This window comes from Acinonyx jubatus, chromosome B1 (genome assembly GCF_027475565.1).
Source record: "Acinonyx jubatus isolate Ajub_Pintada_27869175 chromosome B1, VMU_Ajub_asm_v1.0, whole genome shotgun sequence".
In the NCBI taxonomy this organism is placed as follows: Eukaryota; Metazoa; Chordata; class Mammalia; order Carnivora; family Felidae; genus Acinonyx; species Acinonyx jubatus.
The window spans coordinates 112255671-112270735 of record NC_069382.1 but is presented as its reverse complement, the minus strand read 5'-3'; positions in this window follow the sequence as shown (position 1 = coordinate 112270735).

The window sequence follows — 15065 nt, the reverse complement described above, 5'->3', positions numbered from 1 at the left end:
CAATGATGAGCTCTTTATCACATATTCATTACACAGATTCCATCATATTTCATATTGGCCATAAACATGGCCAACAGTAATGGAATTCATTCTGGGATGGCCTCTGGGGTACTTTCAGTTTATAAACACCATTTTAGCTGGGTGATAAGGGGATTGAGGTGTGTGAGATTGGTATCAGGAGGACAGAATCAGAGAAGGAGGCAAATATATGTACCCAAAGAGGGAGCTAATTAGTCAGTGACCAGGATTTGGGTCAGGGTAAGATCAAGTTTTGCAATTTATAAAATAGATCACTTCTTCATCCTCTTTCCATTGTACCAAAAGGTTGGGGTGTTCATTTGGTATGGCATGTTTTGGATCTACTATGATGCTTTCAGTCAGTGAGAATCTATTCTGTGAGGTGACAGTCCTGCCTACTCTCTAAGCAGCCACCTGTCCGACACAGCTGTGTTGGCCCTACAGGCAATTTGGATAACATCTGTTTTACGAGCGCATTGACATACTTGCATGCAGTTTGGAAGTTGTCACGGAGCAAACTGTTGCACATTTGTCACTGGATAGTTCTTTGTACGTAGTCCTCACTTACTCCTGTGGCTGACAACAAAGTAAGCATCATGTGTCTACAGAACAGCTACTTCCTGGTGACTGTACTAAAATTCAAATTTCTTGTTGACAACTTTTTTCCCCCCCCAGAATTCCTCCCTCTTCATTCCACAAGTGCGCACCCGCCCTGTTCTAGGAGTTGGGGATATAGCAGTGAATGGGACAGGCAAGATCCCTGCTCCCACAGGGTTCGCATTCTGGTGGGGGAGATAGACAATGAACAAAATAATGTTCAAAGCACACAAAATAGGGGATTGTTTTAGAGGGTGCTTGGAGAGTGACTTGAGAGGGTTGGTTGGGGAAGGCTTCTCTGAGGAGCTAATAGTTAGGCTGAGACCAGAAGGACATGACAGAGCTGGCCGAAAGACCTGGTAGTGCCTCGTGGGCAAAGAGAAGAACAAACACAAAGTTTTAAGAGGAGAAAAATGTGGCAGGTTCCTAGAACAGAAGGGAATTTGGACCCTAAAAATATGGTGGAGAGAGGTAGAAAGTGAGATCAGAGGTGGGCAGGCCATATTTGGTATTGAACATTGGAGGCTCCTAGGAAGGAGTTGGGTTTTGTTCTAAGTATCTGGAGAAATCTCTGAAGACTTTTGAGGGCAGGAATAACATGATATGATTAATATTTTAAGAAGGGTGCTTTAGCTGTTGCTGTGTGTAGAGGACAGGGATGGGAACAGGAGACTAGCTGGAGGTGAGATGGTGATGGCTTGGACCAGGGAAATAGCAGGAGGCAGATTTGAGATCCAGGGTACCAGGTGCATGTTGAAGACATGGAGATGGGAAGAGTGGGGAGGGTCACTTTTAGGAAGGGGTTGAGGGTAAAATCCATTGTTCTGTTTTGGCCATGATAGTCTTGAGATGCTTACTAGATGTAGAAGTGGAGAGTCATGTTGGAAGTTGCTTCTGTGTGTCTGGATCTCAGGGCTGGAAATATAAAAATTTGGACTCCTTTTACAAATTTGAGGCTACCTCATTTACAGTGAAAATGAAAACATTTTAAGATCTAGATGGGTCCTAGAAAACAAAAACCTAGGAAAAGGAAAGGAAAATTGTTGCATTATTTTCCCTGAAGTTATCGCAAGAACACACATCGATGTATGAGGTACATATAATCTGTGCTACATAAGCACAGATTACAAAAATCAATAAGACCTAAAAACCACAGGCCAGTGGACAATATACACACATGGACAGACACTTGTTTGTGAGTTACTTCTTTGCCCTGTACCAAATGGAAGGTTTTTACTAGGTGCGCATGTCATTTTCTTGGGTACTGAATGAGGAAGAGATCCCGTGTCTAATCATCCGGGTCAGGAGAATCAGCCCTGGAGGTCAGTGGGATGATGTGCTGGAGGCAGACCACTCTTGAATGCTAACATGGTGTATGGTGAGCAGGGGAAAGGGATGTCTCCACAAGGGGACAAAGGAGCCTGCTAAGAGATCACAAACCCTTGCCTTGGGGCTGAGGGAAGGCTTTGCAGCAGAGCTGATGGAAAACTTCACTGTGACATGGGAGGTGCTTTTTGAATGATGAGTAGGTGTTTGTCTTCTTGGGGGGTTTGGGAGGCTGTTTCTACCCAAGGAGTTTTCTAAGAAAGAAGAAAGTCAGCCCAAACCACTTTTTTTTTTTTTTTCAACTTTGAACACATTGCCCAGCTGGACACACAGATCCAGGCAATCTTTGCTAGATGAATTGAGTTGTTCTCTTACTTTAGAAATCTGCCAATCTGCTAATCTTCCAATGCTTCATACATGCGTTAAAAATCCCAGATTTTTGTATTTACCCAGCTTATGGTGACTTGAAACACATTTTCACTTAAAGCTTGACTGGAGGGGTGCCTGGGTGGCTCAGTTGGTGGAGCATCCGACTTTGGCTCAGGTCATGATCTCACGGTTCATGAGTTTGAGCCCCACATCGGGCTCTGTGCTGACAGCTCAGAGCCTGGAGCCTGGAGCCTGCTTTAGATTCTGTGTCTCGCTGTCTCTCTGCCCCTCCCCTGCTTGCACTCTGTCTCTCTCTGTCTCTCAAAAATAAATCAACATTAAAAAAAAATTTAGAGCTTGACCTGTAAGTACTCTCCTACACAAACTCCCATCTCCTATCATAGAATTAGTAAAAACTATACATAAGTGGATTATTGCAGCATAACTATACGTATTTCCTTTTATGTAAAAAGAAAAAATCCAAAATGATAATTATAGGTAATTACTACAGTGTTAAGCCTCAGTCTGTTCCCCTTCTACCCTAAAGCGAGTTCATCTGGGAGTCACATACTGCAGATGGGTGCCTTGTTTTTAAACAGACTGGTGCTCTCCACACTTAGTTATCATTGCATTTGTTGCAGAATGCTTTTTGGCCACTTCCCGGCTGCAGTTTGCAGTTACTCTCTCTCCCTGTTGCAACCCTTAGTGCTGGTTTCTTCCCCTTCATTTTAATGACTCAACACTCATGTTGAATTGAAGACTCAGAAAGAGATGGGCTCTCTTACCCATTGGTGGCAAACTATTTGCAAACCACTGCCCTGTTTATGTCACTTTGGCTGCCCCAGAATGCCTGCACTTCCCCTGGGAATTGTACAGAGCAATAAACTCACAGCCAGAAACAGGTTAGTTTGTAGGCAGGTACCAATCTTAGTCTAATTAGTCTCTAAATTTTGTTGGCGCTTGATGGACTGAATAGTAGTGGTTTCTTGGAGGCAGCAAAAAATTAATTCCTCTTCCCCTTCCCAGCGGAGCAGGAGATGAAAGATGACTTTCTGCTGCCAACATGGCTCCTGACCATGATTGTGTAAAAGCATTCACTGGTTTTATATTTTTTATAACTTTTATATTTTATATCGCTTCCTTGTGCAAGTCATGCCAACTTTCTAATCCTCAAGTTGCTAAATGGGGATGGTATCTTCTTCATGGCATTATGAAGATTACATCAGAACATATATAGAGAGTGTAGTGAAGAGCCTGGTTCATTCTGGGTATATGGCACATTGCAATGATTTCCTTTTACCCAGAAGACTTGGTGGGGCTGTTTTTTAATGATGCTCCTGATTCCAAATTTCCTGTTAAATAATTAATTTCAGCTGTCAGTAAGTGCCTCATAAGACATCAGTATCACCAGTGGCCCACTTGATCATTTACTTTAGTGATCTGAATAGCAAGCCCTGGTGATGTTGTTTGGAGTTGTGCTCAGGTGGTCGACTCACTCTTTAAGTGGCCTGACCCAATTTGGTAGACACACAGGGTTCAGATTTATGCCATGCTTGACAAGTCAGTAAATTCTTGGGAGTTCCACAAAGTTCTAGGGCAAGATTTTGATGAATCTCCAAAATGGACATGTTTCTGTAGTTCCCCAGCTTTTCTACAGTTAACAGTTTCGGCTGCAAATCTTCATATAAGCTAACCAACCTGAAATAAAAATTTATTTCTTACTGTATTGCTATTTTGAATAAATATATTTAAAAAAATTAATCAGAAGGGTACCTGGGTGGCTTAGTCACTTAAGTGACTGACTTCGGCTCAGGTCATGATCTCGAGGTTCCTGAGTTCGAGCCCTGCATCAGGCTCTGTGCTGAGCGCTCAGATCCTGGAGCCTGCTTTGGATTCTGTGTCTCCTTCTTTCTCTCTCTCTGCCCCTCCCCGACTTGTGCTCTCTCTTCCTCTCTCAAAAATGAATAAACATTAAAAAAATTTTTTTAATTAATCACAGATGTGACTTACACTAACAGAAGATCCAAAAGCTAGACCTTGGGTGGGGTGATCATATGTTTTAATTTGTCTAGTACAGATGCAGTTTATGCCTGTTATCCTACTGTAATTATTAATAGCACCCCCCTCTTACTCTTAAAAGTTGTCCAGGGGCGCCTGGGTGGCTCAGGCAGTTAAGCATCTGACTTCGGCTCAGGTCACGATCTCACGGTTTGTGAGTTCAAGTCCCATGCCGGGCTCTGTGCTGACAGCTCAGAGCCTGGAGCCTGCTTCAGATTCTGTGTCTCCCTCTCTCTCTGCCCCTTCCCCACTCACACTCTGTCTGTCTCTGTCTCTCCCTCTCAAAAATAAATAAACATTTAAAATAAAAAAAAAAGTCCCAGTTTGGACAGTATGGTGGATTGGCCTAGTATAGTACACCATGCTCCCGTCACTAGCTATGTGGTCCCTCGGGAGCTCTGGCATTGCAGCAGAATTACAAATGATTACATGGCATAGCCCATTGAGGTGGCTTCCCAATGGTCTTCTATGAATAGCTGAATCTGCAAATGTCAAGGATCTCCAGGATTTCAACTCCCACTGAGCCACATCTGTGTACCACTAAGCAGATGGGATGGGGCATCTTTCAGCAGGCAGACTCCCACTTCGTTCAGAAGATTTCACCAGTGTTTGAGGTTACTTCCTATCACCAAGTTTTTATGGCGTCAGAACCCAGCCTGAGTAGTTCTTTTTTCTGCTCTCAAGCTCTATTGTTACTCGAGTGTGCTTCTTAAAACAATGAATATGTAACTAATTAAATGCCTTCAAGAAAAGGGAGATGTAAGGACCTAATTTTATTGACTGACATGGACAGCAGAGACACACAGAGCCTGCTCACATCCTTTGTAAAGTCTGGATTCGAAGACACTTCTTCACTCCCCTCCTGCCATAGGGAGAGACGCCATCACACATGTTTATTGACTGGTAGATAGCAGAGATCTGTTGGCCATATGCCTGTGCATAAAACAACATAGACCCTGACAGGAGATGTTCTTGTAGCTGCATTTAGGAAAAGTATTCTCTGTCCAGAGCTGCTGTGATCACATTGTTGATACCAAACCAGCTGGCTGTGAAGAACTCAATGGGTCATCTTGTATACACTTTACCCGCTAGGAAGGACTATGTTCACACCAGCTCAGAAAAGCTGTCTGAAACAACAAACATAGGTCAACCCTAAAGGATAAAATCCCCACTCCCCCGCAGTAACACATTTTGTTTTATTCAACATCTTACCTCCAATTCATGCCCTTTAATTGAATCTCCAAACTTTTTTAATGCTATGCTCACCACAAGTATAGCTATCATCTGTCACCATACGATAGTATTATTTGAGGACCAATCCCCAAACTTGTTAATATTGATGGAAATGGAGCAAGTACTTACAGTTAATATTACACTAACAAAACAACAATCACAAACACGTAGCACTAACTATGTGCCAGGCAGTGGTTCAAGCATTTTACATATAGTAACAGATCTAATCCTCATGGAAGCTTAACAAAGTGGGCACTTTTATGTTGTTATTTTACAGGCAAGGGAACTGAGACTAAGTCTGGCTCCAGAGTCTGTGTGCCTACACTGTTTGCTGCCCTGCCTCTCGTATACTGGTGATGTTCTAGAAAGCAGTCAGGGAATTGCAGCCCACAAGAAACACCTCCCATCAAGTTCAGTGTTGCTCCACTCGTGTGCATGTGGTTGACGGATCCTTGCCATGTGCCTGTCAATAACCATCCCTATCCCTTAGGATGGAGAGTCATATCCCTGTCCTCACAACCTTCTTCTCTGAAGGCACAATTGATCTAAATTCTTTTGCTTCTTTCATCGTGAGGACAGCTTCCGAAATGTTTAATCATTTTGGTTGTTCTCTCCAAGTGCCCCACAACATGCTTCCCCTGGCACCTTCAGCCCCGACCTACCTCATCCTCGCTGGACACATAAAGAAGAGGGCTTTTGTATGGTGTAGGGACAAACAGGAGAATAAAATCACACTCTGCCCCAATCCCCCAAATCAGAGCTCATTTAACCAGGAGGCTAAGACAGCCATGCTTCCCTGATTCCTTTCTCTGACCCATGGAAGATAAGTCATTTCGTTTTCCATGAAGAGGGGTCCATACTGCCACAATTACAAGCCTGGTTAAAAATCTTTGGTCGCTCAGAAAATGATAGGACTGGTGGGAGATGTGAATACATGTACCTTAAGCAAATAAACAGATAAAGGAGAAACCACGCCATGACTCCAACCGGCTGTCACACTGTTTTGAAACCTCTCCCGCCTTTAGTAAATGTTGTAAGGTAATTGAAGGTTATATATTTTTCTTTCCTCGTTTCTTGTGGTATTGTGGTCTTCCTCCTTAAAGGATGGCCATCCTTTCAAGTGAGATCCAACAACCTTCCTCAAAGGTTGGGAGTAAAACTGAGCCCAAACTACTTTGAAATGATATTTAATATCAGGCTGTCAGGGGTTGGGAATATGAAGGTGTTTGTACATGGAGGTCACTTGCTTGGTTATATTACTTGATTTTGTGAAACTTCCATGTCCATTCAGAAGATATTTTAAATAACCAGCACATGTACTACCCACAGTAGCTGCCCCCAAAATGTTAGTTTCTCATCGTACCATAGTATGTTAAGTTATGCTTCAGCATGGTTTAAAAATGCCATCTGGTATCCTCACTTTCACACTTCATGTTTGGCCTAGGTTGTCATATTTGATGTAAACAGGAACAAATGACAGCTTTCACATCAGTTCCTAAGTGACTCTATCTGAAGACCAGCATTTCTCAAGGTGGGATATGTGTCACTCTGCTGGTTCACATGTCAGTATATTAGGTGGTATACAGTGAGCTTTTTAAAACACTCTATTAGCGGGGGCGCCTGGGTGGCTCAGTCAGTTAAACATCCAACTTCAGCTCAGGTCATGATCTCACAGTCCGTGAGTTCGAGCCCTGCATCAGACTCTGTGCTCACAGCTCGGAACCTGGAGCCTGCTTCGGATTCTGTGTCTCCCTTTCTCTCTGCTCCTCCCCCACTCATGCTCCATCTCTCTCTGTCTCTCAAAAATGAATAAACATTAAAAAAAATTAAAAACATTTTCTCAGCTGTATATTTACTTAACACGTATTTGAAGAACTATTTTTAATATGCAAACATATTATTTCATGGGTATTATTCCTTGAGACAAGGCTAAATACAAAAGGAGTGACCCAAAGGAAAAATTTAGAGCAAGTACACCTGTTGTCCAATATGGCAAGAAGTTGGAGGGAAGGTCATGAATGGATAAAGTTTGGGACCCACTCATATAGGATATCTTAAGACCCAGGGTCTCTGTTTTCCTTGATGTATTGATGGTTATAGATAAATGCTAAGAATTTTCTTGCTCCTGGTCCAATATCTCCTAGATTTGTCTTTAAGTCTCAAATTTTTCTGCCCATTCCTGACTCTTGATCTTGCTCTTCCCTACCCTTGGACTGGCTTTTCCAAGTCTCTGCTCTTTCTGTTCAAGGCCCCTGTCAGGTAATATGCTTCTGTGAAGCCAAATTCCCACCCATGCAGTCACATAGCATTTGCTGTTTCTGTTACCCTGCATCACATTCTCTCTGTCCTCCCCGACCTCTGATACAGTGCTGCTCTTAGCTTGCTAACCTATGGGTGTTGAGTGGCCTTGGTTTCTTCCGAATGATCAGCCTAAGGGAGGGCAAAGGAAAAACCAATTCAACCACATCACAGATCAAAGTAGGCTCAGAATTTGTTATTACCTCTGCTCATAAATATTCTTCTAAGTTGACCTGCTATTCATCAGGCCAGTCCAAGAAGGCTCACATTCTCTCGTATTATAAATTACATCATCAATCGTCTAGGAACAATAGTGTTCATTTTTAGGTGGCTTGCTTCTTCATTAGTCAAAATCCTGATTTTATTGATTTATTATTATTCTGGATTCTGGATTTCAACCAAATTGCAAAGTCAAAGGATATATGCATTTAGAATTTTGATGTTTTGCCAAATTGTCCTCGAGAAAAGTTTTGTAATTTATCTCTTACTACACACTTGCTGACATTCTTGCTTTAATTTTAAATGTGTAGGTCAAAAGAATACTTCATTGTTGTATTAATTTGCATTGTTAAAATTATGGCTGGTGTTTTTATTTTAAAATATTTTTAATGTTTAGTTATTTTGAGAGAGAGAGACAGAGAGAGAATGTGTGCATGTGAACAGGGGTGGGGGGAGGGGAGAGAAAGAGGGAGAGAGAGAGAATCCCCAGCAGGTTCTGTGCTTATAGCACAGAACCATGAGATCACAACCTGAGCTGAAAATCAAGAGTTGGACACTTAACCCACTGAGCCACCCAGGTGCCCCTAATGTTTATATTTTAAAATTATGAGTGGTGTATATAAAATTATTAGAAGATTTTCACATTTGTCCTTTGCTTATTTTTCTTTTTTGCCTTTCTTTCTTTTTCCTTTCCTCCTTCCCTCTCTTTCTTTCTTTCTTTCTTTCTCTCTACTGATTTATATCTTTCTGTACAAGCAGTATGTATTACAAAAGTTTAATTCAAGTTTGTCTTTTTTACTTTCTTCATGGTATTTTTTTCCTACAGAAGTTTAAATTTTGAGACAAATTCAATAGATCAATCTTTCCTTGTACAGTTTTTGGGTTTTATGGTTTCCATAAAAATACCTTCCCCACAGATTTTTTTTAATCTACCCATTTTAAAATTCAGATTTCTACTTTTCAAAAAGGGATTCTGTATTTGTTCCATCTATGGCATGATAAGTGGGACAAGCCACATGAGCACCTTCAGGAGAAAAGGGAAGATCCTGTGCCTGGCCTCGCTCGGCGGCCTCCTACTTCTCTCACTCCATTCTATCTGTGCACCACTTGGTTTTGGCTTCAGCTCCTGACCCCTGAAGTCAGTCCTTACTGGTTTGGATGGCCTCTTAGAACCCACTCTCTGGGGCTATGGACCTCAGTCTGGTGCAACACTCTTTGTTGAGTGAGTGCATCAAAGGGCCTGTATTAAATAGAACAGCATCTGGGACAAAGTAAGGGTTACATAATTGTTAACTACTACTGTTTCCAAGTGTTGACCTGAAATTGCCTTTTTCACAGTTCAGAATGGTTAAATAGTTGAGGCTGCTGACAGTGAGGACAAAATCAATTTCTAAAATTCCAACAGGATACTATAAACAAACTAAGAAATATATATTTACCCATACTCTGTTTTGCAATATAAGTAATTCCTTTTAAAAATAACTGCAGTGGTCTATTTGGAATGTGGGATGCTTGAAGTTTGAACCGAGACCTTCTGGGAGGAAACATAATAAAAAGCTTTGCTAGAGGTCCCTTTAATGTGTTCTCATCCTGTAAGGAATGACTCTCCTATTGAGTTTCTGTGCCAGCTCCTATGGTCTCTTCCCCTCTTGCTGAATGCCTGCCATGTACATTGATACATAGTTGTATTTGTTTTTGTGGGATTTTTGCATTTGTCACAGAACAAATCAAGTCATTGATAAAATATTGCAGACATGTGTTTTATTTCCCATTAGATTTGGTTCTTTTTGCCAAAAAGTATCCCGGTTTTTGTTAGGTGGAGAAGGGTCTTAGGTTTTTCAAACAAGTCTGGAGGCATCATAATTAGTCACCAACTAACAATGCCTCTGTTTTTTTTTTTCATTATTCTTCAGGTTAAATCATAAAAAAAAAAAGAGAACTATTTTATGAAGAGCTTACTGGGAAATTCCATATTGTGTTGAAAATATCTACTGTAATAGTTAATAGTAGCCACTGTAGGGACATTGATAGACTTAATTTGCATATTTTAGGCCATATTTTAAATTCAGTCTCTTACCATATCCTCAAATGAAACGTAAAAAAAAACCCAAAAAACAAAAAAAACTGGACTCCGTCATCTGAGATCATTTTTCATGAGCTTGGAACACTTATTCGGTCTTGTCAAGTCGTGTGCTGGAGGGGAAGGCACCAACTCGGGAGTGATGAATGTGTGCATCTCTTCCCAACTCTGTTTTTAGTGACTTCATGTTGATAGTTTGAAACTGGCCTTTCTGGGAGTATTTACACCATGGAAATTGGCAAATACTATACATCGGGGCTTTATTTTCCAACAGTCATTTGGCTAGCACACCACTGGTTTCTGTCTTACATCTTACAAAGGGAGGTGATTAACAGGCTATTGCTGGAATAATTTGCTTTCTGAGTTGATGTAACTGTATATCTAAGGGATTATGTAACTAAAAGTCAACAGTTTGGCTTTAAATTATAGAATGAGTACCTAGTTCTTAATTTAGCAAATGGTATTTAGCAGTCAACCCAATTTTAACTGGAAAAGGCTATAAAAGTTTTGTAGGCCTGTCTCCTATCCTTGCTACAGGATAGCTGTTATTTTTGTCTATCCAGAAACTCCTCCCTCTTTTCTGATAATAGCCTCTTGATTTTCCTTTGGCAACTCTCAGTCCACATGGTTTAGGAGGGAGGTATTGTTGACTCCAGCCCACCCTCCTCTCCTGCTCTAAGGGTGTGGACGTGACCCAGGCCTGGCCAAAGAGGGTGCTCCATGCCCATGGCCACCAAGAATTGTGCAAGGGCAAGCACGTGACTTAGTTCTGGCTCGTGGGACTGCTGCTTTCCCCTTTCCATAAAAATAGATTCAGAGGAGGCACTTAGCTGTAGCTAGAGTGAATTCCAGCAATTGCTGGTGCCATCAAGAAAGAAGAAACTCCTTCCATTCCTGTTGTTTAGCTGATGTAGTGTAAGACTGAAGCTGTAGGTTGTCCTCTTTGCCACCATTTGAGGAATGACCTGCCTGAGTATGAAGCCAACACAAAGGCAGGGAGAACCAAGTGATAGAGATTCCTGACGATACTATGTGAGCTTCTGAATCCATCTATGCTGAATCTAGAATTATATTGAAGCAATTAATTTCCTTTTTGCTTAAGCCACCTAAATTAAATTAGTTTTTGTCACTTTCAACTGAGAGCTCTCACTAATATAAATCCTTTCTATAATAACTTTAATGAATACTCAGCAACTGACTTTTGAGTACATCTAGAGATAAGGCCCTCACTATTTTGTGAAGGAGTTCATTTCCTTTTTTGAGGATTTGAAAATTCTACACTGATCCCAAATCTAGCTCCTTTCATTGGTCTTATATGTGTTATCAAGGGCAACACTTCTCAGTGTACATCTTTATCTGCCTTCCTGCCCTTCACAAACTTAATTATCACGCTTCTGCTAAATCTTCGCTAGCCAACCATACTTAGTCTCCTCAAAGATCCTGCATGATTCTCATCTCCCTAGTCATACTCTTGAGGAGGTACAATTAGTCAACATCTTTTTAAAAACATGGCGTACTTATAGACTGCTATTTGTCGCATGGTTGAACATTGTAGAAAGGGATTATTACCTTGTTCTACCTGGAGAACTATTAGCGAGATGCCTAAGGGGGAGAGTGTATGGTTAAGATCTGGCTTCCATTTCTATTTTTACTTATACTTCTACTTCTATTATTTCACTCCTTCGGGGTTTATTTTCCCTTTCGATCCCAGGGGTCTTCTCAGCCTTTATCCCTTCTCTTTCTATCTCACCACTGTTGCCCTGCTTCCACCTCTACACCCCTGCCCGCTACTCGTATTAAACAAACCGTAAAGAAAGACTTTGACTCATATATTGAGTTGAAGTGCCAAATAAATGGTAAGTTTCATGTGCTATCTTTCTTCAAGGGTGTTTTTATTTCCATAGACAAAGCCTTGTTTAATTGAGTCAAAGAACAAAAGTTCCAATTGTGGAGTTTTAGCTGTTGGTGAGCCATATTGACAGGGTGCTTTATTGAAATGATATCATGTTTCAGCCCCCTTTGCTTACAGACTCTTTGCCAGCCTTCAATCTCCAGGGTCCTGCTTTGGCAACCCGCCCCCACTGCCAGCTCTCACATTTACAGCCGGCCCCTCTGAGCTTGGTGATGTCCAGCTGTGTTTTTGCCTTCTTATTCTTCATGAAGCAAAATAGTTCTTCTTCTCAATGGAAAACAGATTAGACAAAAACAAAACAGACATTTCTCCTGTGAAAAGCGCAGAGGTCCTCCTGTCACTGGGGCAGAAATGACCTCAACGTCCTGGATGCTATCCAAAATAAGAATAAGGGTTACATATTTTACATATCGCAATCATTCAGAGATCACATACTTCAGCCATTTTTAACCACAGTCCAACTCTATAGGTTTGATTGGGCAACCAGTCTATCTGATACTATCATTTAAATGACTAAAAATTGCAGACCAATGTCTTTATTTTCATTTCAGACACATAGATTCTATCTGGTTTTAGCATTCTTTTTACATTGCTAATAAAGGAGTTGTGTGTATGCGGTTGTTGTTGTATCCCAGAGAGTAGCCCAACTCCTGGCTCTCAAGAAATTTTTTGGCAGTTGTTTACAAAAAATTAGTATGTAGATATAAATATTCAAAGCAATATCACAAAGCTATTTGAAACTCATCCTCAAAGTTTCAGCTCTTCAGCAAGCTTAATGGAATTTTTTCTACAAAACTTATTTATGGAGGAAAATTTATGATAATGCGGGTCCATCTTGTACTAAATCCTAGGATATTCAATTCTCAAAAGTAGCAGAAAGACCTCTTTATAATATCGCTTTTCCCAACGTCAGTGTGCTTTGGAAGTAGACCACCGGGCCAGCATTATAGTGACATCCTTGTGTACACACACATTGAATTCCTCAAGCAATGGACGATTTTCACCAAGCTGGCTTCTCCTCAAAAATCGAAACTTAATTTTTCTTTTGGTCAGTTTTCGTGTTAAGAATCCGTTCCAAATCACTTCCCAGTCTCTCTCCATGAAACCGCCACTGGTTAATGGAAACCTAGGGTACTTGATGGGGTGGGATACAATGATAAGTCCCTTAGTCTATTTTCTTCTTTCAATAAACAGGTCTTTTCTAAGGGAATTGCTGGTGGTTTGATCCTTGGCAGGTACTCTCCTCAAAAACGTGTCTTACAAGAGCAAGCAGTTCTTCTGAGTAGAATGAGCACCTTTCAGAGCCCTTTCTGTTTGTTTAGTTTCTTGATTATATGAAGTACATTAAAACCAGTCCAAGGCCCATTAACATAATTTTCATGCATGTTAGTTCTGGCAAAACACACCAGGCAGGAACTGTATGATAAATGAGATAAAAAATTTTGATGGAGCAGCGAAATAAAATAAACTTTTGCCACATAAGAAAACAAACCATGACTAGTGATGTGTATGGGGATCAGTTTGTGTTAGAGTGGCATTCTGAGGGTGGCCTCTCGTCCTTAGAATGTTCTGGGGAGAAAGAGGCCCTGTCTAATTCCAACAAGGTCTAGTTGCAGCTTTAAAATAAAATATTATATCTTTTATTTAGGGTTTGATTATCCAGGCTGTGGATTAAGTGAGGGTCCCTGTTACTTCCTCTTCTTGGCTGCCTTTTTTTAGCACTTTGCCTAAAGAAAGGTCAAGGGCAGACAGAAGAGTGTAATTTGTATAAGTTTATGTTGAGACTTATTAATACTTTAGGGAAGAAATTGTTGGAAGTTGAGTGGATTCTTTCTAACAAGTTTAATTTTGCTAAGTTAGTAGTTTATAGACTGTTATGTGAGCAGGCCCTGTTAAAAGTGTCTATCTAAGATAGTAGTAAAATCAGGTTCATGGGGTCTGGGCTGAAAATACAGCCTTCTTGTCAGATAGGCCTGGAAAATTTTCTTCAAGATGATAACACAGCCTCTATGCACCTCCCCCGCCCCACCCCCCCAAATTATGAAAGGGAGAAATAACCTCAAAAAAGACCTTGAGAGTGTTTTGTTTTGTTTTTTTAAGAAATTTTAAAAACTGGCCCCTGGAAATAAGGTATATTATTTCCCAGTATGTCAACTGTTCTGATGTCACCTAAGTTTTGCCTCATTGAGAGGATCTCCAGTGTAAAGCTGTGATTCCTGGGTGACAGGAGGAAAATTCCACACAGGCATCATGTCCTGGCAGAAGGTGATGAAATCACACCCATGTGTGTTTTGGATTTTCTTTGTACTCCTCAAAGACCGATCAACCAGGAGAAATTCAGTAAAGTAACATGAGTGAGATCATCGGGACGATTGATGCGTTTCAAATGTCCTTGCCGCTGCCTTCGTAGACAGCACCGTCAGTAATTGTGAACTGGTTATATGCCACAGGTGACAGGAAGTCCTTGAGTTTCTGCTTTGAAACACGTGGAAAAACACAGGACCATATCTTTACCACCCACAGCACATTCTAGCCTGTCTATAGTTAAACAAGCCATTGGATCTGCTACCATAATAAAAATCCTCATTATCTCAGTTCTATAATGTTGATGATGGCCTTAAAGTTTGTTTTTGGAATGCTGGGAAAATGGTGGCAGCACGATTTGGGGGTCTTCCTGAATTCCCCACAAAAAAACACAGGGTGAATTGTATGCTATATGAATGAATATATACATGGAAACTCAAGATCAGAAACTATAAGAAAAAAAACACAGCAACTAGATCATAAAACTAAAAATCCATGGACACCTATGAAAAATCCGGGGAACAAGGTAAGCCAGTGACCCCTAGAATATGAGCTGCAAGATCGGTATCTTTCTGACATCTGTGTAAAAGAAAACAGAGGGAAGTAATGGGGCTGGATTTGATAAATATGAGAATAATGGATGAGCCCCCA